Source organism: Triturus cristatus, chromosome 4_2 (genome assembly GCF_964204655.1).
Source record: "Triturus cristatus chromosome 4_2, aTriCri1.1, whole genome shotgun sequence".
In the NCBI taxonomy this organism is placed as follows: domain Eukaryota; kingdom Metazoa; phylum Chordata; class Amphibia; order Caudata; family Salamandridae; genus Triturus; species Triturus cristatus.
In genome coordinates, this window is record NC_140586.1 from 413,641,114 (window position 1) to 413,663,978 (window position 22,865).

The following is a 22,865-nucleotide window of genomic DNA, read 5'->3' on the forward strand; positions in this document are numbered from 1 at the left end:
TTCTCTGGAGAATCACAGAAGAAGGCGCAGCAAGGGTCCAGTTCTATGAAAGTGAAGGGAGGGGCAGGTATGAGAGATTGGGTAAAGAGTACAGAGAAAAAGGTACAGGAAGTGAAGGGTTAAGGATTGAGAGCCCAGTGAGTGACAGTGTGTGGTATGGATTAAGCTCGGGTGTGAGATGAACCTGCATAGCATTGAGCATGCGAGTGCTACCAAGCCGAGACCAGTACCTTTCTGGATGAGTGTGGCAGATGGGAGGGTCTGCGGATGATTCTTGCCTTCAATCCATCTTTTCTGGGGAGTGATGGTCGTGCAGCTCTTGTTATTGAAGCACGTTCAGTGCAGCTCATTAAATACTATCTGTGTACTTTGGTGATGCTCCCCGGTGTGTGCGAATTGGTGCAGGATTATTGGAGCGCTTCAATGTCTTGGCCTGAAGCTATGATGGGTCAGCAATGGCCTGTCTGTCTGTCTATTCAATGTCTCTGTGTACAGTCACTGCCTCTTCAGTTTCAATAGAACTCCTTTAGTATCACATTATGCTTTGGCCGGTTAGGTCTGTTGGTTAGAGCATGGTGCTAGTAACACCAAGGCTGTGAGTTCGATCTCCGTACGGGCAACACCTTTTCCATAAAGTAGAAAAGAAATCCATTAAAAAACAAGGCTATAAAAACACCATATAGGGTTGTTGTTTATTCTGGTAATTTACTGAGCTCTGGTGGCTGATGTTTGGACCAGGACCAGGGTGAGTATTGCTATAGCCATGTAAAGGGCACTGCGGGCTATCAGCCCTCCTTGCTGTGAAACCCGCCTCTGCCAAGTTTTCTTGGGTCTCTCAAAGTGCACTTTTTGAAGCGCTGTTTGAACATGGACGCGTCACTGAGGTGACACTTTCTCTCCGTGAGTTGCGGTTCCTCTGCTTCTTGTTGGGATGTCCAGAGGTCACGAGAGGTGAAGGAAAGAGCACATGGGTAATGTAGGCATCAGGAATGATCTTGTGTATATTGGTGACCTTTAAATAATTGTAATATGGTTTAGTTTAACGAATGCATTGAGCCCCTGGCCCATCAGTGTAAAACTTTAGAAAATAAATACAGATACGTACGTATAATGATATTAGTTTTTCATGACCCTCTTTGTAATATTTCCATCTTAATATCAGATTTTTCTTCTCCATTTTCTTTTCGGTAGCAGCTGAAAAATATCAAATCTTTCAAGACAGAAAAATATGCAGGGCCTCACAGTGACACCAGGACAGAAGGTACAGTGGTGAGTCGTGAAACAGAGTAGGTGCTGTGGCTTAGTTGGTTAATGCGCCTGTCTAGTAAACAGGAGATCCTGAGTTCGAATCTCAGCAGTACCTTTTGTTTTACACAACCTCATAGAAGAGGTACTGTTAGATAATAGACTCATTCTTTGTAAACCCAGTTGGTCCTATTATATTTAGGGCTCACGGTTTTATGGTGTTTATTTTTTTGACATTTCCGTCTGTATTTATCCATATTTAATTTGTTGTCAACTTTATCTGTATTCATCCATATTTATTATGGGTTTTGTGAGAAAAATAAAGCTGAAACTGGTATATTTCCATATTTTTTTAACCAATAAATATGCAGCCATGCTTTAATGTCTGCCAGGTGTTAGTGATATGAACAAATGCAGAAGATAAATCAATTCACTTATATGAGAGTATGCGCATTTCAGTATCAGTTTAGTTTTTATGAAGTGAAAAGATGTTTTTAAGCTGCACTGCCATCAAAGTACAACATGGGAAACAGTAATGCAAGCTTCAAACAACAGGTGCAGCACACTTAGCACAAGAGTAGCAAAGACACAATTATGCGGATATGCAGATGTTTACGAACCACATAATTAGTTTCCACATCAAAATGTAATAACATAATAAAAAGGAAAGCGTAGTCGGCAGGATTCGAACCTGCGCAGGGAGACCCCAATGGATTTCAAGTCCATCGCCTTAACCACTCGGCCACGACTACACCTTTGAAGATGTGCACTCACTCATAAATAAGCTGTAATGTGGTCTATAGTATGGGTAAAAGATTTTAGTTAATGAAGGGAAGGCGCAGACAATATTGAGCACATAATCTTCTTTATAAGGTTATAAACTGTGTTCTCTGGAGAATCACAGAAGAAGGCGCAGCAAGGTTCCAGTTCTATGAAAGTGAAGGGAGGGGCAGGTATGAGAGATTGGGTAAGGAGTACAGAGAAAAAGGTACAGGAAGTGAAGGGTTAAGGATTGAGAGCCCAGTGAGTGACAGTGTGTGGTATGGATTAAGCTCGGGTGTGAGATGAACCTGCATAGCATTGAGCATGCGAGTGCTACCAAGCCGAGACCAGTACCTTTCTGGATGAGTGTGGCAGATGGGAGGGTCTGCGGATGATTCTTGCCTTCAATCCATCTTTTCTGGGGAGTGATGGTCGTGCAGCTCTTGTTATTGAAGCACGTTCAGTGCAGCTCATTAAATACTATCTGTGTTCTTTGGTGATGCTCCCCGGTGTGTGCGAATTGGTGCAGGATTATTGGAGCGCTTCAATGTCTTGGCCTGAAACTATGATGGGTCAGCAATGGCCTGTCTGTCTGTCTATTCAATGTCTCTGTGTACAGTCACTGCCTCTTCAGTTTCAATAGAACTCCTTTAGTATCACATTATGCTTTGGCCGGTTAGGTCAGTTGGTTAGAGCATGGTGCTAGTAACACCAAGGCTGTGAGTTCGATCTCCGTACGGGCAACACCTTTTCCATAAAGTAGAAAAGAAATACATTAAAAAACAAGGCTATAAAAACACCATATAGGGTTGTTGTTTATTCTGGTAATTTACGGAGCTCTGGTGGCTGATGTTTGGACCAGGACCAGGGTGAGTATTGCTATAGCCATGTAAAGGGCACTGCGGGCTATCAGCCCTCCTTGCTGTGAAACCCGCCTCTGCCAAGTTTTCTTGGGTCTCTCAAAGTGCACTTTGTGAAGCGCTGTTTGAACATGGACGCGTCACTGAGGTGCCACTTTCTCTCCGTGAGTTGCGGTTCCTCTGCTTCTTGGTGGGATGTCCAGAGGTCACGAGAGGTGAAGGAAAGAGCACATGGGTAATGTAGGCATCAGGAATGATCTTGTGTATATTGGTGACCTTTAAATAATTGTAATCTGGTTTAGTTTAACGAATGCATTGAGCCCCTGGCCCATCAGTGTAAAACTTTAGAAAATAAATACAGATACGTACGTATAATGATATTAGTTTTTCATGACCCTCTTTGTAATATTTCCATCTTAATATCAGATTTTTCTTCTCCATTTTCTTTTCGGTAGCAGCTGAAAAATATCAAATCTTTCAAGACAGAAATATATGCAGGGCCTCACAGTGACACCAGGACAGAAGGTACAGTGGTGAGTCGTGAAACAGAGTAGGTGCTGTGGCTTAGTTGGTTAAAGCGCCTGTCTAGTAAACAGGAGATCCTGAGTTCGAATCTCAGCAGTACCTTTTGTTTTACACAACCTCATAGCAGAGGTACTGTTAGATAATAGACTCATTCTTTGTAAACCCAGTTGGTCCTATTATATTTAGGGCTCCCGGTTTTATGGTGTTTATTTTTTTGACATTTCCGTCTGTATTTATCCATATTTAATTTGTTGTCAACTTTATCTGTATTCATCCATATTTATTATGGGTTTTGTGAGAAAAATAAAGCTGAAACTGGTATATTTCCATATTTATTTAACCAATAAATATGCAGCCATGCTTTAATGTCTGCCAGGTGTTAGTGATATGAACAAATGCAGAAGATAAATCAATTCACTTATATGAGAGTATGCGCATTTCAGTATCGGTTTAGTTTTTATGAAGTGAAAAGATGTTTTTAAGCTGCACTGCCATCAAAGTACAACATGGGAAGCAGTAATGCAAGCTTCAAACAACAGGTGCAGCACACTTAGCACAAGAGTAGCAAAGACACAATTATGCGGATATGCAGATGTTTACGAACCACATAATTAGTTTCCACGTCAAAATGTAATGACATAATAAAAAGGAAAGCGTAGTTGGCAGGATTCGAACCTGCGCGGGGAGACCCCAATGGATTTCAAGTCCATCGCCTTAAACACTCGGCCACGACTACACCTTTCAAGATGTGCACTCACTCATAAATAAGCTGTAATGTGGTCTATAGTATGGGTAAAAGATGTTAGTTAATGAAGGGAAGGCGCAGACAATATTGAGCACATAATCTTCTTTATAAGGTTATAAACTGTGTTCTCTGGAGAATCACAGAAGAATGCACAGCAAATGTCCAGTTCTATGAAAGTGAAGGGAGGGGCAGGTATGAGAGATTGGGTAATGAGTACAGAGAAAAAGGTACAGGAAGTGAAGGGTTAAGGATTGAGAGCCCAGTGAGTGACAGTGTGTGGTATGGATTAAGCTCGGGTGTGAGATGAACCTGCATAGCATTGAGCATGCGAGTGCTACCAAGCCGAGACCAGTACCTTTCTGGATGAGTGTGGCAGATGGGAGGGTCTGCGGATGATTCTTGCCTTCAATCCATCTTTTCTGGGGAGTGATGGTCGTGCAGCTCTTGTTATTGAAGCACGTTCAGTGCAGCTCATTAAATACTATCTGTGTTCTTTGGTGATGCTCCCCGGTGTGTGCGAATTGGTGCAGGATTATTGGAGCGCTTCAATGTCTTGGCCTGAAACTATGATGGGTCAGCAATGGCCTGTCTGTCTGTCTATTCAATGTCTCTGTGTACAGTCACTGCCTCTTCAGTTTCAATAGAACTCCTTTAGTATTACATTATGCTTTGGCCGGTTAGGTCAGTTGGTTAGAGCATGGTGCTAGTAACACCAAGGCTGTGAGTTCGATCTCCGTACGGGCAACACCTTTCCCATAAAGTAGAAAAGAAATCCATTAAAAAACAAGGCTATAAAAACACCATATAGGGTTGTTGTTTATTCTGGTAATTTACTGAGCTCTGGTGGCTGATGTTTGGACCAGGACCAGGGTGAGTATTGCTATAGCCATGTAAAGGGCACTGCGGGCTATCAGCCCTCCTTGCTGTGATACCCGCCTCTGCCAAGTTTTCTTGGGTCTCTCAAAGTGCACTTTGTGAAGTGCTGTTTGAACATGGACGCGTCACTGATGTGACACTTTCTCTCCGTGAGTTGCGGTTCCTCTGCTTCTTGGTGGGATGTCCAGAGGTCACGAGAGGTGAAGGAAAGAGCACATGGGTAATGTAGGCATCAGGAATGATCTTGTGTATATTGGTGACCTTTAAATAATTGTAATCTGGTTTAGTTTAACGAATGCATTGAGCCCCTGGCCCATCAGTGTAAAACTTTAGAAAATAAATACAGATACGTACGTATAATGATATTAGTTTTTCATGACCCTCTTTGTAATATTTCCATCTTAATATCAGATTTTAATTCTCCATTTTCTTTTCGGTAGCAGCTGAAAAATATCAAATCTTTCAAGACAGAAAAATATGCAGGGCCTCACAGTGACACCAGGACAGAAGGTACAGTGGTGAGTCGTGAAACAGAGTAGGTGCTGTGGCTTAGTTGGTTAAAGCGCCTGTCTAGTAAACAGGAGATCCTGAGTTCGAATCTCAGCAGTACCTTTTGTTTTACACAACCTCATAGCAGAGGTACTGTTAGATAATAGACTCATTCTTTGTAAACCCAGTTGGTCCTATTATATTTAGGGCTCCCGGTTTGATGGTGTTTATTTTTTTGACATTTCCGTCTGTATTTATCCATATTTAATTTGTTGTCAACTTTATCTGTATTCATCCATATTTATTATGGGTTTTGTGAGAAAAATAAAGCTGAAACTGGTATATTTCCATATTTTTTTAACCAATAAATATGCAGCCATGCTTTAATGTCTGCCAGGTGTTAGTGATATGAACAAATGCAGAAGATACATCAATTCACTTATATGAGAGTATGCGCATTTCAGTATCAGTTTGGTTTTGTGAAGTGAAAAGATGTTTTTAAGCTGCACTGCCATCAAAGTACAACATGGGAAGCAGTAAAGCAAGCTTCAAACAACAGGTGCAGCACACTTAGCACAAGAGTAGCAAAGACACAATTATGCGGATATGCAGATGGTTACGAACCACATAATTAGTTTCCACGTCAAAATGTAATGACATAATAAAAAGGAAAGCGTAGTCGGCAGGATTCGAAACTGCGCGGTGAGACACCAATGGATTGCAAGTCCATCGCCTTAACCACTCGGCCATGACTACACCTTTCAAGATGTGCACTCACTCATAAATAAGCTGTAATGTGGTCTATAGTATGGGTAAAAGATGTTAGTTAATGAAGGGAAGGCGCAGACAATATTGAGCACATAATCTTCTTTATAAGGTTATAAACTGTGTTCTCTGGAGTATCACAGAAGAAGGCGCAGCAAGGGTCCAGTTCTATGAAAGTGAAGGGAGGGGCAGGTATGAGAGATTGGGTAAGGAGTACAGAGAAAAAGGTACAGGAAGTGAAGGGTTAAGGATTGAGAGCCCAGTGAGTGACAGTGTGTGGTATGGATTAAGCTCGGGTGTGAGATGAACCTGCATAGCATTGAGCATGCGAGTGCTACCAAGCCGAGACCAGTACCTTTCTGGATGAGTGTGGCAGATGGGAGGGTCTGCGGATGATTCTTGCCTTCAATCCATCTTTTCTGGGGAGTGATGGTCGTGCAGCTCTTGTTATTGAAGCACGTTCAGTGCAGCTCATTAAATACTATCTGTGTTCTTTGGTGATGCTCCCCGGTGTGTGCGAATTGGTGCAGGATTATTGGAGCGCTTCAATGTCTTGGCCTGAAACTATGATGGGTCAGCAATGGCCTGTCTGTCTGTCTATTCAATGTCTCTGTGTACAGTCACTGCCTCTTCAGTTTCAATAGAACTCCTTTAGTATCACATTATGCTTTGGCCGGTTAGGTCAGTTGGTTAGAGCATGGTGCTAGTAACACCAAGGCTGTGAGTTCGATCTCCGTACGGGCAACACCTTTTCCATAAAGTAGAAAAGAAATCCATTAAAAAACAAGGCTATAAAAACTCCATATAGGGTTGTTGTTTATTCTGGTAATTTACTGAGCTCTGGTGGCTGATGTTTGGACCAGGACCAGGGTGAGTATTGCTATAGCCATGTAAAGGGCACTGCGGGCTATCAGCCCTCCTTGCTGTGAAACCCGCCTCTGCCAAGTTTTCTTGGATCTCTCAAAGTGCACTTTGTGAAGCGCTGTTTGAACATGGACGCGTCACTGAGGTGACACTTTCTCTCCGTGAATTGCGGTTCCTCTGCTTCTTGGTGGGATGTCCAGAGGTCACGAGAGGTGAAGGAAAGAGCACATGGGTAATGTAGGCATCAGGAATGATCTTGTGTATATTGGTGACCTTTAAATAATTGTAATATGGTTTAGTTTAACGAATGCATTGAGCCCCTGGCCCATCAGTGTAAAACTTTAGAAAATAAATACAGATACGTACGTATAATGATATTAGTTTTTCATGACCCTCTTTGTAATATTTCCATCTTAATATCAGATTTTTCTTCTCCATTTTCTTTTCGGTAGCAGCTGAAAAATATCAAATCTTTCAAGACAGAAAAATATGCAGGGCCTCACAGTGACACCAGGACAGAAGGTACAGTGGTGAGTCGTGAAACAGAGTAGGTGCTGTGGCTTAGTTGGTTAATGCGCCTGTCTAGTAAACAGGAGATCCTGAGTTCGAATCTCAGCAGTACCTTTTGTTTTACACAACCTCATAGAAGAGGTACTGTTAGATAATAGACTCATTCTTTGTAAACCCAGTTGGTCCTATTATATTGAGGGCTCACGGTTTTATGGTGTTTATTTTTTTGACATTTCCGTCTGTATTTATCCATATTTAATTTGTTGTCAACTTTATCTGTATTCATCCATATTTATTATGGGTTTTGTGAGAAAAATAAAGCTGAAACTGGTATATTTCCATATTTTTTTAACCAATAAATATGCAGCCATGCTTTAATGTCTGCCAGGTGTTAGTGATATGAACAAATGCAGAAGATAAATCAATTCACTTATATGAGAGTATGCGCATTTCAGTATCAGTTTAGTTTTTATGAAGTGAAAAGATGTTTTTAAGCTGCACTGCCATCAAAGTACAACATGGGAAACAGTAATGCAAGCTTCAAACAACAGGTGCAGCACACTTAGCACAAGAGTAGCAAAGACACAATTATGCGGATATGCAGATGTTTACGAACCACATAATTAGTTTCCACGTCAAAATGTAATGACATAATAAAAAGGAAAGCGTAGTCGACAGGATTCGAACCTGCGCAGGGAGACCCCAATGGATTTCAAGTCCATCGCCTTAACCACTCGGCCACGACTACACCTTTCAAGATGTGCACTCACTCATAAATAAGCTGTAATGTGGTCTATAGTATGGGTAAAATATTTTAGTTAATGAAGGGAAGGCGCAGACAATATTGAGCACATAATCTTCTTTATAAGGTTATAAACTGTGTTCTCTGGAGAATCACAGAAGAAGGCGCAGCAAGGTTCCAGTTCTATGAAAGTGAAGGGAGGGGCAGGTATGAGAGATTGGGTAAGGAGTACAGAGAAAAAGGTACAGGAAGTGAAGGGTTAAGGATTGAGAGCCCAGTGAGTGACAGTGTGTGGTATGGATTAAGCTTGGGTGTGAGATGAACCTGCATAGCATTGAGCATGCTAGTGCTACCAAGCCGAGACCAGTACCTTTCTGGATGAGTGTGGCAGATGGGAGGGTCTGCGGATGATTCTTGCCTTCAATCCATCTTTTCTGGGGAGTGATGGTCGTGCAGCTCTTGTTATTGAAGCACGTTCAGTGCAGCTCATTAAATACTATCTGTGTTCTTTGGTGATGCTCCCCGGTGTGTGCGAATTGGTGCAGGATTATTGGAGCGCTTCAATGTCTTGGCCTGAAACTATGATGGGTCAGCAATGGCCTGTCTGTCTGTCTATTCAATGTCTCTGTGTACAGTCACTGCCTCTTCAGTTTCAATAGAACTCCTTTAGTATCACATTATGCTTTGGCCGGTTAGGTCAGTTGGTTAGAGCATGGTGCTAGTAACACCAAGGCTGTGAGTTCGATCTCCGTACGGGCAACACCTTTTCCATAAAGTAGAAAAGAAATACATTAAAAAACAAGGCTATAAAAACACCATATAGGGTTGTTGTTTATTCTGGTAATTTACGGAGCTCTGGTGGCTGATGTTTGGACCAGGACCAGGGTGAGTATTGCTATAGCCATGTAAAGGGCACTGCGGGCTATCAGCCCTCCTTGCTGTGAAACCCGCCTCTGCCAAGTTTTCTTGGGTCTCTCAAAGTGCACTTTGTGAAGCACTGTTTGAACATGGACGCGTCACTGAGGTGCCACTTTCTCTCCGTGAGTTGCGGTTCCTCTGCTTCTTGGTGGGATGTCCAGAGGTCACGAGAGGTGAAGGAAAGAGCACATGGGTAATGTAGGCATCAGGAATGATCTTGTGTATATTGGTGACCTTTAAATAATTGTAATCTGGTTTAGTTTAACGAATGCATTGAGCCCCTGGCCCATCAGTGTAAAACTTTAGAAAATAAATACAGATACGTACGTATAATGATATTAGTTTTTCATGACCCTCTTTGTAATATTTCCATCTTAATATCAGATTTTTCTTCTCCATTTTCTTTTCGGTAGCAGCTGAAAAATATCAAATCTTTCAAGACAGAAAAATATGCAGGGCCTCACAGTGACACCAGGACAGAAGGTACAGTGGTGAGTCGTGAAACAGAGTAGGTGCTGTGGCTTAGTTGGTTAAAGCGCCTGTCTAGTAAACAGGAGATCCTGAGTTCGAATCTCAGCAGTCCCTTTTGTTTTACACAACCTCATAGCAGAGGAACTGTTAGATAATAGACTCATTCTTTGTAAACCCAGTTGGTCCTATTATATTTAGGGCTCCCGGTTTTATGGTGTTTATTTTTTTGACATTTCCGTCTGTATTTATCCATATTTAATTTGTTGTCAACTTTATCTGTATTCATCCATATTTATTATGGGTTTTGTGAGAAAAATAAAGCTGAAACTGGTATATTTCCATATTTATTTAACCAATAAATATGCAGCCATGCTTTAATGTCTGCCAGGTGTTAGTGATATGAACAAATGCAGAAGATAAATCAATTCACTTATATGAGAGTATGCGCATTTCAGTATCGGTTTAGTTTTTATGAAGTGAAAAGATGTTTTTAAGCTGCACTGCCATCAAAGTACAACATGGGAAGCAGTAATGCAAGCTTCAAACAACAGGTGCAGCACACTTAGCACAAGAGTAGCAAAGACACAATTATGCGGATATGCAGATGTTTACGAACCACATAATTAGTTTCCACGTCAAAATGTAATGACATAATAAAAAGGAACGCGTAGTCGGCAGGATTCGAACCTGCACGGGGAGACCCCAATGGATTTCAAGACCATCGCCTTAACCACTCGGCCACGACTACACCTTTCAAAATGGGCACTCACTCATAAATAAGCTGTAATGTGGTCTATAGTATGGGTAAAAGATGTTAGTTAATGAAGGGAAGGCGCAGACAATATTGAGCACATAATCTTCTTTATAAGGTTATAAACTGTGTTCTCTGGAGAATCACAGAAGAATGCACAGCAAATGTCCAGTTCTATGAAAGTGAAGGGAGGGGCAGGTATGAGAGATTGGGTAATGAGTACAGAGAAAAAGGTACAGGAAGTGAAGGGTTAAGGATTGAGAGCCCAGTGAGTGACAGTGTGTGGTATGGATTAAGCTCGGGTGTGAGATGAACCTGCATAGCATTGAGCATGCGAGTGCTACCAAGCCGAGACCAGTACCTTTCTGGATGAGTGTGGCAGATGGGAGGGTCTGCGGATGATTCTTGCCTTCAATCCATCTTTTCTGGGGAGTGATGGTCGTGCAGCTCTTGTTATTGAAGCACGTTCAGTGCAGCTCATTAAATACTATCTGTGTTCTTTGGTGATGCTCCCCGGTGTGTGCGAATTGGTGCAGGATTATTGGAGCGCTTCAATGTCTTGGCCTGAAACTATGATGGGTCAGCAGTGGCCTGTCTGTCTGTCTATTCAATGTCTCTGTGTACAGTCACTGCCTCTTCAGTTTCAATAGAACTCCTTTAGTATCACATTATGCTTTGGCCGGTTAGGTCAGTTGGTTAGAGCATGGTGCTAGTAACACCAAGGCTGTGAGTTCGATCTCCGTACGGGCAACACCTTTTCCATAAAGTAGAAAAGAAATCCATTAAAAAACAAGGCTATAAAAACACCATATAGGGTTGTTGTTTATTCTGGTAATTTACTGAGCTCTGGTGGCTGATCTTTGGACCAGGACCAGGGTGAGTATTGCTATAGCCATGTAAAGGGCACTGCGGGCTATCAGCCCTCCTTGCTGTGATACCCGCCTCTGCCAAGTTTTCTTGGGTCTCTCAAAGTGCACTTTGTGAAGTGCTGTTTGAACATGGACGCGTCACTGATGTGACACTTTCTCTCCGTGAGTTGCGGTTCCTCTGCTTCTTGGTGGGATGTCCAGAGGTCACGAGAGGTGAAGGAAAGAGCACATGGGTAATGTAGGCATCAGGAATGATCTTGTGTATATTGGTGACCTTTAAATAATTGTAATCTGGTTTAGTTTAACGAATGCATTGAGCCCCTGGCCCATCAGTGTAAAACTTTAGAAAATAAATACAGATACGTACGTATAATGATATTAGTTTTTCATGACCCTCTTTGTAATATTTCCATCTTAATATCAGATTTTAATTCTCCATTTTCTTTTCGGTAGCAGCTGAAAAATATCAAATCTTTCAAGACAGAAAAATATGCAGGGCCTCACAGTGACACCAGGACAGAAGGTACAGTGGTGAGTCGTGAAACAGAGTAGGTGCTGTGGCTTAGTTGGTTAAAGCGCCTGTCTAGTAAACAGGAAATCCTGAGTTCGAATCTCAGCAGTACCTTTTGTTTTACACAACCTCATAGAAGAGGTACTGTTAGATAATAGACTCATTCTTTGTAAACCCAGTTGGTCCTATTATATTTAGGGCTCCCGGTTTTATGGTGTTTATTTTTTTGACATTTCCGTCTGTATTTATCCATATTTAATTTGTTGTCAACTTTATCTGTATTCATCCATATTTATTATGGGTTTTGTGAGAAAAATAAAGCTGAAACTGGTATATTTCCATATTTTTTTAACCAATAAATATGCAGCCATGCTTTAATGTCTGCCAGGTGTTAGTGATATGAACAAATGCAGAAGATACATCAATTCACTTATATGAGAGTATGCGCATTTCAGTATCAGTTTGGTTTTGTGAAGTGAAAAGATGTTTTTAAGCTGCACTGCCATCAAAGTACAACATGGGAAGCAGTAATGCAAGCTTCAAACAACAGGTGCAGCACACTTAGCACAAGAGTAGCAAAGACACAATTATGCGGATATGCAGATGGTTACAAACCACATAATTAGTTTCCACGTCAAAATGTAATGACATAATAAAAAGGAAAGCGTAGTCGGCAGGATTCGAAACTGCGCGGTGAGACACCAATGGATTGCAAGTCCATCGCCTTAACCACTCGGCCATGACTACACCTTTCAAGATGTGCACTCACTCATAAATAAGCTGTAATGTGGTCTATAGTATGGGTAAAAGATGTTAGTTAATGAAGGGAAGGCGCAGACAATATTGAGCACATAATCTTCTTTATAAGGTTATAAACTGTGTTCTCTGGAGAATCACAGAAGAAGGCGCAGCAAGGGTCCAGTTCTATGAAAGTGAAGGGAGGGGCAGGTATGAGAGATTGGGTAAGGAGTACAGAGAAAAAGGTACAGGAAGTGAAGGGTTAAGGATTGAGAGCCCAGTGAGTGACAGTGTGTGGTATGGATTAAGCTCGGGTGTGAGATGAACCTGCATAGCATTGAGCATGCGAGTGCTACCAAGCCGAGACCAGTACCTTTCTGGATGAGTGTGGCAGATGGGAGGGTCTGCGGATGATTCTTGCCTTCAATCCATCTTTTCTGGGGAGTGATGGTCGTGCAGCTCTTGTTATTGAAGCACGTTCAGTGCAGCTCATTAAATACTATCTGTGTTCTTTGGTGATGCTCCCCGGTGTGTGCGAATTGGTGCAGGATTATTGGAGTGCTTCAATGTCTTGGCCTGAAACTATGATGGGTCAGCAATGGCCTGTCTGTCTGTCTATTCAATGTCTCTGTGTACAGTCACTGCCTCTTCAGTTTCAATAGAACTCCTTTAGTATCACATTATGCTTTGGCCGGTTAGGTCAGTTGGTTAGAGCATGGTGCTAGTAACATCAAGGCTGTGAGTTCGATCTCCGTACGGGCACCACCTTTTCCATAAAGTAGAAAAGAAATCCATTAAAAAACAAGGCTATAAAAACACCATATAGGGTTGTTGTTTATTCTGGTAATTTACTGAGCTCTGGTGGCTGATGTTTGGACCAGGACCAGGGTGAGTATTGCTATAGCCATGTAAAGGGCACTGCGGGCTATCTGCCCTCCTTGATGTGATACCCGCCTCTGCCAAGTTTTCTTGGGTCTCTCAAAGTGCACTTTGTGAAGTGCTGTTTGAACATGGACGCGTCACTGATGTGACACTTTCTCTCCGTGAGTTGCGGTTCCTCTGCTTCTTGGTGGGATGTCCAGAGGTCACGAGAGGTGAAGGAAAGAGCACATGGGTAATGTAGGCATGAGGAATGATCTTGTGTATATTGGTGACCTTTAAATAATTGTAATCTGGTTTAGTTTAACGAATGCATTGAGCCCCTGGCCCATCAGTGTAAAACTTTAGAAAATAAATACAGATACGTACGTATAATGATATTAGTTTTTCATGACCCTCTTTGTAATATTTCCATCTTAATATCAGATTTTAATTCTCCATTTTCTTTTCGGTAGCAGCTGAAAAATATCAAATCTTTCAAGACAGAAAAATATGCAGGGCCTCACAGTGACACCAGGACAGAAGGTACAGTGGTGAGTCGTGAAACAGAGTAGGTGCTGTGGCTTTGTTGGTTAAAGCGCCTGTCTAGTAAACAGGAGATCCTGAGTTCGAATCTCAGCAGTACCTTTTGTTTTACACAACCTCATAGAAGAGGTACTGTTAGATAATAGACTCATTCTTTGTAAACCCAGTTGGTCCTATTATATTTAGGGCTCCCGGTTTGATGGTGTTTATTTTTTTGACATTTCCGTCTGTATTTATCCATATTTAATTTGTTGTCAACTTTATCTGTATTCATCCATATTTATTATGGGTTTTGTGAGAAAAATAAAGCTGAAACTGGTATATTTCCATATTTTTTTAACCAATAAATATGCAGCCATGCTTTAATGTCTGCCAGGTGTTAGTGATATGAACAAATGCAGAAGATACATCAATTCACTTATATGAGAGTATGCGCATTTCAGTATCAGTTTGGTTTTGTGAAGTGAAAAGATGTTTTTAAGCTGCACTGCCATCAAAGTACAACATGGGAAGCAGTAATGCAAGCTTCAAACAACAGGTGCAGCACACTTAGCACAAGAGTAGCAAAGACACAATTATGCGGATATGCAGATGGTTACGAACCACATAATTAGTTTCCACGTCAAAATGTAATGACATAATAAAAAGGAAAGCGTAGTCGGCAGGATTCGAAACTGCGCGGTGAGACACCAATGGATTGCAAGTCCATCGCCTTAACCACTCGGCCATGACTACACCTTTCAAGATGTGCACTCACTCATAAATAAGCTGTAATGTGGTCTATAGTATGGGTAAAAGATGTTAGTTAACGAAGGGAAGGCGCAGACAATATAGAGCACATAATCTTCTTTATAAGGTTATAAACTGTGTTCTCTGGAGTATCACAGAAGAAGGCGCAGCAAGGGTCCAGTTCTATGAAAGTGAAGGGAGGGGCAGGTATGAGAGATTGGGTAAGGAGTACAGAGAAAAAGGTACAGGAAGTGAAGGGTTAAGGATTGAGAGCCCAGTGAGTGACAGTGTGTGGTATGGATTAAGCTCAGGTGTGAGATGAACCTGCATAGCATTGAGCATGCGAGTGCTACCAAGCCGAGACCAGTGCCTTTCTGGATGAGTGTGGCAGATGGGAGGGTCTGCGGATGATTCTTGCCTTCAATCCATCTTTTCTGGGGAGTGATGGTCGTGCAGCTCTTGTTATTGAAGCACGTTCAGTGCAGCTCATTAAATACTATCTGTGTTCTTTGGTGATGCTCCCCGGTGTGTGCGAATTGGTGCAGGATTATTGGAGCGCTTCAATGTCTTGGCCTGAAACTATGATGGGTCAGCAATGGCCTGTCTGTCTGTCTATTCAATGTCTCTGTGTACAGTCACTGCCTCTTCAGTTTCAATAGAACTCCTTTAGTATCACATTATGCTTTGGCCGGTTAGGTCAGTTGGTTAGAGCATGGTGCTAGTAACACCAAGGCTGTGAGTTCGATCTCCGTACGGGCAACACCTTTTCCATAAAGTAGAAAAGAAATCCATTAAAAAACAAGGCTATAAAAACACCATATAGGGTTGTTGTTTATTCTGGTAATTTACTGAGCTCTGGTGGCTGATGTTTGGACCAGGACCAGGGTGAGTATTGCTATAGCCATGTAAAGGGCACTGCGGGCTATCAGCCCTCCTTGCTGTGAAACCCGCCTCTGCCAAGTTTTCTTGGGTCTCTCAAAGTGCACTTTGTGAAGCGCTGTTTGAACATGGACGCGTCACTGAGGTGACACTTTCTCTCCGTGAGTTGCGGTTCCTCTGCTTCTTGGTGGGATGTCCAGAGGTCACGAGAGGTGAAGGAAAGAGCACATGGGTAATGTAGGCATCAGGAATGATCTTGTGTATATTGGTGACCTTTAAATAATTGTAATCTGGTTTAGTTTAACGAATGCATTGAGCCCCTGGCCCATCAGTGTAAAACTTTAGAAAATAAATACAGATACGTACGTATAATGATATTAGTTTTTCATGACCCTCTTTGTAATATTTCCATCTTAATATCAGATTTTTCTTCTCCATTTTCTTTTCGGTAGCAGCTGAAAAATATCAAATCTTTCAAGACAGAAAAATATGCAGGGCCTCACAGTGACACCAGGACAGAAGGTACAGTGGTGAGTCGTGAAACAGAGTAGGTGCTGTGGCTTAGTTGGTTAAAGCGCCTGTCTAGTAAACAGGAGATCCTGAGTTCGAATCTCAGCAGTACCTTTTGTTTTACACAACCTCATAGCAGAGGTACTGTTAGATAATAGACTCATTCTTTGTAAACCCAGTTGGTCCTATTATATTTAGGGCTCTCGGTTTGATGGTGTTTATTTTTTTGACATTTCCGTCTGTATTTATCCATATTTAATTTGTTGTCAACTTTATCTGTATTCATCCATATTTATTATGGGTTTTGTGAGAAAAATAAAGCTGAAACTGGTATATTTCCATATTTTTTTAACCAATAAATATGCAGCCATGCTTTAATGTCTGCCAGGAGTTAGTGATATGAACAAATGCAGAAGATACATCAATTCACTTATATGAGAGTATGCGCATTTCAGTATCAGTTTGGTTTTGTGAAGTGAAAAGATGTTTTTAAGCTGCACTGCCATCAAAGTACAACATGGGAAGCAGTAATGCAAGCTTCAAACAACAGGTGCAGCACACTTAGCACAAGAGTAGCAAAGACACAATTATGCGGATATGCAGATGTTTACGAACCACATAATTAGTTTCCACGTCAAAATGTAATGACATAATAAAAAGGAACGCGTAGTCGGCAGGATTCGAACCAGCGCGGGGAGACCCCAATGGATTTCAAGTCCATCGCCTTAACCACTCGGCCACGACTACACCTTTCAAAATGGGCACTCACTCATAAATAAGCTGTAATGTGGTCTATAGTATGGGTAAAAGATGTTAGTTAATGAAGGGAAGGCGCAGACAATATTGAGCACATAATCTTCTTTATAAGGTTATAAACTGTGTTCTCTGGAGAATCACAGAAGAATGCGCAGCAAATGTCCAGTTCTATGAAAGTGAAGGGAGGGGCAGGTATGAGAGATTGGGTAATGAGTACAGAGAAAAAGGTACAGGAAGTGAAGGGTTAAGGATTGAGAGCCCAGTGAGTGACAGTGTGTGGTATGGATTAAGCTCGGGTGTGAGATGAACCTGCATAGCATTGAGCATGCGAGTGCTACCAAGCCGAGACCAGTACCTTTCTGGATGAGTGTGGCAGATGGGAGGGTCTGCGGATGATTCTTGCCTTCAATCCATCTTTTCTGGGGAGTGATGGTCGTGCAGCTCTTGTTATTGAAGCACGTTCAGTGCAGCTCATTAAATACTATCTGTGTTCTTTGGTGATGCTCCCCGGTGTGTGCGAATTGGTGCAGGATTATTGGAGCGCTTCAATGTCTTGGCCTGAAACTATGATGGGTCAGCAATGGCCTGTCTGTCTGTCTATTCAATGTCTCTGTGTACAGTCACTGCCTCTTCAGTTTCAATAGAACTCCTTTAGTATCACATTATGCTTTGGCCGGTTAGGTCAGTTGGTTAGAGCATGGTGCTAGTAACACTAAGGCTGTGAGTTCGATCTCCGTACGGGCAACACCTTTTCCATAAAGTAGAAAAGAAATCCATTAAAAAACAAGGCTATAAAAACACCATATAGGGTTGTTGTTTATTCTGGTAATTTACTGAGCTCTGGTGGCTGATGTTTGGACCAGGACCAGGGTTAGTATTGCTATAGCCATGTAAAGGGCACTGCGGGCTATCAGCCCTCCTTGCTGTGATACCCGCCTCTGCCAAGTTTTCTTGGGTCTCTCAAAGTGCACTTTGTGAAGTGCTGTTTGAACATGGACGCGTCACTGATGTGACACTTTCTCTCCGTGAGTTGCGGTTCCTCTGCTTCTTGGTGGGATGTCCAGAGGTCACGAGAGGTGAAGGAAAGAGCACATGGGTAATGTAGGCATCAGGAATGATCTTGTGTATATTGGTGACCTTTAAATAATTGTAATCTGGTTTAGTTTAACGAATGCATTGAGCCCCTGGCCCATCAGTGTAAAACTTTAGAAAATAAATACAGATACGTACGTATAATGATATTAGTTTTTCATGACCCTCTTTGTAATATTTCCATCTTAATATCAGATTTTAATTCTCCATTTTCTTTTCGGTAGCAGCTGAAAAATATCAAATCTTTCAAGACAGAAAAATATGCAGGGCCTCACAGTGACACCAGGACAGAAGGTACAGTGGTGAGTCGTGAAACAGAGTAGGTGCTGTGGCTTAGTTGGTTAAAGCGCCTGTCTAGTAAACAGGAGATCCTGAGTTCGAATCTCAGCAGTACCTTTTGTTTTACACAACCTCATAGAAGAGGTACTGTTAGATAATAGACTCATTCTTTGTAAACCCAGTTGGTCCTATTATATTTAGGGCTCCCGGTTTTATGGTGTTTATTTTTTTTGACATTTCCGTCTGTATTTATCCATATTTAATTTGTTGTCAACTTTATCTGTATTCATCCATATTTATTATGGGTTTTGTGAGAAAAATAAAGCTGAAACTGGTATATTTCCATATTTTTTTAACCAATAAATATGCAGCCATGCTTTAATGTCTGCCAGGTGTTAGTGATATGAACAAATGCAGAAGATGCATCAATTCACTTATATGAGAGTATGCGCTTTTCAGTATCAGTTTGGTTTTGTGAAGTGAAAAGATGTTTTTAAGCTGCACTGCCATCAAAGTACAACATGGGAAGCAGTAATGCAAGCTTCAAACAACAGGTGCAGCACACTTAGCACAAGAGTAGCAAAGACACAATTATGCGGATATGCAGATGGTTACGAACCACATAATTAGTTTCCACGTCAAAATGTAATGACATAATAAAAAGGAAAGCGTAGTCGGCAGGATTCGAAACTGCGCGGTGAGACACCAATGGATTGCAAGTCCATCGCCTTAACCACTCGGCCATGACTACACCTTTCAAGATGTGCACTCACTCATAAATAAGCTGTAATGTGGTCTATAGTATGGGTAAAAGATGTTAGTTAATGAAGGGAAGGCGCAGACAATATTGAGCACATAATCTTCTTTATAAGGTTATAAACTGTGTTCTCTGGAGAATCACAGAAGAAGGCGCAGCAAGGGTCCAGTTCTATGAAAGTGAAGGGAGGGGCAGGTATGAGAGATTGGGTAAGGAGTACAGAGAAAAAGGTACAGGAAGTGAAGGGTTAAGGATTGAGAGCCCAGTGAGTGACAGTGTGTGGTATGGATTAAGCTCGGGTGTGAGATGAACCTGCATAGCATTGAGCATGCGAGTGCTACCAAGCCAAGACCAGTACCTTTCTGGATGAGTGTGGCAGATGGGAGGGTCTGCGGATGATTCTTGCCTTCAATCCATCTTTTCTGGGGAGTGATGGTCGTGCAGCTCTTGTTATTGAAGCACGTTCAGTGCAGCTCATTAAATACTATCTGTGTTCTTTGGTGATGCTCCCCGGTGTGTGCGAATTGGTGCAGGATTATTGGAGCGCTTCAATGTCTTGGCCTGAAACTATGATGGGTCAGCAATGGCCTGTCTGTCTGTCTATTCAATGTCTCTGTGTACAGTCACTGCCTCTTCAGTTTCAATAGAACTCCTTTAGTATCACATTATGCTTTGGCCGGTTAGGTCAGTCGGTTAGAGCATGGTGCTAGTAACACCAAGGCTGTGAGTTCGATCTCTGTACGGGCAACACCTTTTCCATAAAGTAGAAAAGAAATCCATTAAAAAACAAGGCTATAAAAACACCATATAGGGTTGTTGTTTATTCTGGTAATTTACGGAGCTCTGGTGGCTGATGTTTGGACCAGGACCAGGGTGAGTATTGCTATAGCCATGTAAAGGGCACTGCGGGCTATCAGCCCTCCTTGCTGTGAAACCCGCCTCTGCCAAGTTTTCTTGGGTCTCTCAAAGTGCACTTTGTGAAGCGCTGTTTGAACATGGACGCGTCACTGAGGTGCCACTTTCTCTCCGTGAGTTGCGGTTCCTCTGCTTCTTGGTGGGATGTCCAGAGGTCACGAGAGGTGAAGGAAAGAGCACATGGGTAATGTAGGCATCAGGAATGATCTTGTGTATATTGGTGACCTTTAAATAATTGTAATCTGGTTTAGTTTAACGAATGCATTGAGCCCCTGGCCCATCAGTGTAAAACTTTAGAAAATAAATACAGATACGTACGTATAATGATATTAGTTTTTCATGACCCTCTTTGTAATATTTCCATCTTAATATCAGATTTTTCTTCTCCATTTTCTTTTCGGTAGCAGCTGAAAAATATCAAATCTTTCAAGACAGAAAAATATGCAGGGCCTCACAGTGACACCAGGACAGAAGGTACAGTGGTGAGTCGTGAAACAGAGTAGGTGCTATGGCTTAGTTGGTTAAAGCACCTGTCTAGTAAACAGGAGATCCTGAGTTCGAATCTCAGCAGTACCTTTTGTTTTACACAACCTCATAGCAGAGGTACTGTTAGATAATAGACTCATTCTTTGTAAACCCAGTTGGTCCTATTATATTTAGGGCTCCCGGTTTTATGGTGTTTATTTTTTTGACTTTTCCGTCTGTATTTATCCATATTTAATTTGTTGTCAACTTCATCTGTATTCATCCATATTTATTATGGGTTTTGTGAGAAAAATAAAGCTGAAACTGGTATATTTCCATATTTATTTAACCAATAAATATGCAGCCATGCTTTAATGTCTGCCAGGTGTTAGTGATATGAACAAATGCAGAAGATAAATCAATTCACTTATATGAGAGTATGCGCATTTCAGTATCAGTTTAGTTTTTGTGAAGTGAAAAGATGTTTTTAAGCTGCACTGCCATCAAAGTACAACATGGGAAGCAGTAATGCAAGCTTCAAACAACAGGTGCAGCACACTTAGCACAAGAGTAGCAAAGACACAATTATGCGGATATGCAGATGGTTACGAACCACATAATTAGTTTCCACGTCAAAATGTAATGACATAATAAAAAGGAAAGCGTAGTCGGCAGGATTCGAAACTGCGCGGTGAGACACCAATGGATTGCAAGTCCATCGCCTTAACCACTCGGCCATGACTACACCTTTCAAGATGTGCACTCACTCATAAATAAGCTGTAATGTGGACTATAGTATGGGTAAAAGATGTTAGTTAATGAAGGGAAGGCGCAGACAATATTGAGCACATAATCTTCTTTATAAGGTTATAAACTGTGTTCTCTGGAGAATCACAGAAGAAGGCGCAGCAAGGGTCCAGTTCTATGAAAGTGAAGGGAGGGGCAGGTATGAGAGATTGGGTAAGGAGTACAGAGAAAAAGGTACAGGAAGTGAAGGGTTAAGGATTGAGAGCCCAGTGAGTGACAGTGTGTGGTATGGATTAAGCTCGGGTGTGAGATGAACCTGCATAGCATTGAGCATGCGAGTGCTACCAAGCCGAGACCAGTACCTTTCTGGATGAGTGTGGCAGATGGGAGGGTCTGCGGATGATTCTTGCCTTCAATCCATCTTTTCTGGGGAGTGATGGTCGTGCAGCTCTTGTTATTGAAGCACGTTCAGTGCAGCTCATTAAATACTATCTGTGTTCTTTGGTGATGCTCCCCGGTGTGTGCGAATTGGTGCAGGATTATTGGAGCGCTTCAATGTCTTGGCCTGAAACTATGATGGGTCAGCAATGGCCTGTCTGTCTGTCTATTCAATGTCTCTGTGTACAGTCACTGCCTCTTCAGTTTCAATAGAACTCCTTTAGTATCACATTATGCTTTGGCCGGTTAGGTCAATTGGTTTGAGCATGGTGCTATTAACACCAAGGCTGTGAGTTCGATCTCCGTACGGGCAACACCTTTTCCATAAAGTAGAAAAGAAATCCATTAAAAAACAAGGCTATAAAAACACCATATAGGGTTGTTGTTTATTCTGGTAATTTACTGAGCTCTGGTGGCTGATGTTTGGACCAGGACCAGGGTGAGTATTGCTATAGCCATGTAAAGGGCACTGCGGGCTATCAGCCCTCCTTGCTGTGATACCCGCCTCTGCCAAGTTTTCTTGGGTCTCTCAAAGTGCACTTTGTGAAGCGCTGTTTGAACATGGACGCGTCACTGATGTGACACTTTCTCTCCGTGAGTTGCGGTTCCTCTGCTTCTTGGTGGGATGTCCAGAGGTCACGAGAGGTGAAGGAAAGAGCACATGGGTAATGTAGGCATCAGGAATGATCTTGTGTATATTGGTGACCTTTAAATAATTGTAATCTGGTTTAGTTTAACGAATGCATTGAGCCCCTGGCCCATCAGTGTAAAACTTTAGAAAATAAATACAGATACGTACGTATAATGATATTAGTTTTTCATGACCCTCTTTGTAATATTTCCATCTTAATATCAGATTTTAATTCTCCATTTTCTTTTCGGTAGCAGCTGAAAAATATCAAATCTTTCAAGACAGAAAAATATGCAGGGCCTCACAGTGACACCAGGACAGAAGGTTCAGTGGTGAGTTGTGAAACAGAGTAGGTGCTGTGGCTTAGTTGGTTAAAGCGCCTGTCTAGAAAACAGGAGATCCTGAGTTCGAATCTCAGCAGTACCTTTTGTTTTACACAACCTCATAGAAGAGGTACTGTTAGATAATAGACTCATTCTTTGTAAACCCAGTTGGTCCTATTATATTTAGGGCTCCCGGTTTTATGGTGTTTATTTTTTTGACATTTCCGTCTGTATTTATCCATATTTAATTTGTTGTCAACTTTATCTGTATTCATCCATATTTATTATGGGTTTTGTGA

General features: G+C 41.8%; 13 non-coding genes across 13 annotated transcripts; 8 read left to right on the top strand and 5 right to left on the bottom strand.

Moving 5' to 3' along the window:
• Positions 1 to 1,915: 1,915 nt before the first annotated feature.
• On the bottom strand, positions 1,916 to 1,997 carry TRNAS-UGA (transfer RNA serine (anticodon UGA)). The gene has a single exon. It is a non-coding gene; the product is annotated as a tRNA-Ser (tRNA).
• Positions 1,998 to 3,420: 1,423 nt separating this feature from the next.
• On the top strand, positions 3,421 to 3,494 carry TRNAT-AGU (transfer RNA threonine (anticodon AGU)). The gene has a single exon. It is a non-coding gene; the product is annotated as a tRNA-Thr (tRNA).
• Positions 3,495 to 4,046: 552 nt separating this feature from the next.
• TRNAS-UGA (transfer RNA serine (anticodon UGA)) lies at positions 4,047 to 4,128 on the bottom strand. Its single transcript has one exon. It is a non-coding gene; the product is annotated as a tRNA-Ser (tRNA).
• A 1,423-nt stretch (positions 4,129 to 5,551) lies between these two features.
• On the top strand, positions 5,552 to 5,625 carry TRNAT-AGU (transfer RNA threonine (anticodon AGU)). Its single transcript has one exon. It is a non-coding gene; the product is annotated as a tRNA-Thr (tRNA).
• A 2,682-nt stretch (positions 5,626 to 8,307) lies between these two features.
• On the bottom strand, positions 8,308 to 8,389 carry TRNAS-UGA (transfer RNA serine (anticodon UGA)). The gene has a single exon. It is a non-coding gene; the product is annotated as a tRNA-Ser (tRNA).
• Positions 8,390 to 10,438: 2,049 nt separating this feature from the next.
• On the bottom strand, positions 10,439 to 10,520 carry TRNAS-UGA (transfer RNA serine (anticodon UGA)). The gene has a single exon. It is a non-coding gene; the product is annotated as a tRNA-Ser (tRNA).
• A 1,423-nt stretch (positions 10,521 to 11,943) lies between these two features.
• Positions 11,944 to 12,017, top strand: TRNAT-AGU (transfer RNA threonine (anticodon AGU)). The gene has a single exon. It is a non-coding gene; the product is annotated as a tRNA-Thr (tRNA).
• A 2,056-nt stretch (positions 12,018 to 14,073) lies between these two features.
• TRNAT-AGU (transfer RNA threonine (anticodon AGU)) lies at positions 14,074 to 14,147 on the top strand. Its single transcript has one exon. It is a non-coding gene; the product is annotated as a tRNA-Thr (tRNA).
• Positions 14,148 to 16,203: 2,056 nt separating this feature from the next.
• Positions 16,204 to 16,277, top strand: TRNAT-AGU (transfer RNA threonine (anticodon AGU)). The gene has a single exon. It is a non-coding gene; the product is annotated as a tRNA-Thr (tRNA).
• Positions 16,278 to 16,828: 551 nt separating this feature from the next.
• TRNAS-UGA (transfer RNA serine (anticodon UGA)) lies at positions 16,829 to 16,910 on the bottom strand. The gene has a single exon. It is a non-coding gene; the product is annotated as a tRNA-Ser (tRNA).
• A 1,423-nt stretch (positions 16,911 to 18,333) lies between these two features.
• Positions 18,334 to 18,407, top strand: TRNAT-AGU (transfer RNA threonine (anticodon AGU)). Its single transcript has one exon. It is a non-coding gene; the product is annotated as a tRNA-Thr (tRNA).
• Positions 18,408 to 20,464: 2,057 nt separating this feature from the next.
• On the top strand, positions 20,465 to 20,538 carry TRNAT-AGU (transfer RNA threonine (anticodon AGU)). The gene has a single exon. It is a non-coding gene; the product is annotated as a tRNA-Thr (tRNA).
• A 2,057-nt stretch (positions 20,539 to 22,595) lies between these two features.
• Positions 22,596 to 22,669, top strand: TRNAS-AGA (transfer RNA serine (anticodon AGA)). The gene has a single exon. It is a non-coding gene; the product is annotated as a tRNA-Ser (tRNA).
• The last annotated feature ends 196 nt before the right edge of the window (positions 22,670 to 22,865 follow it).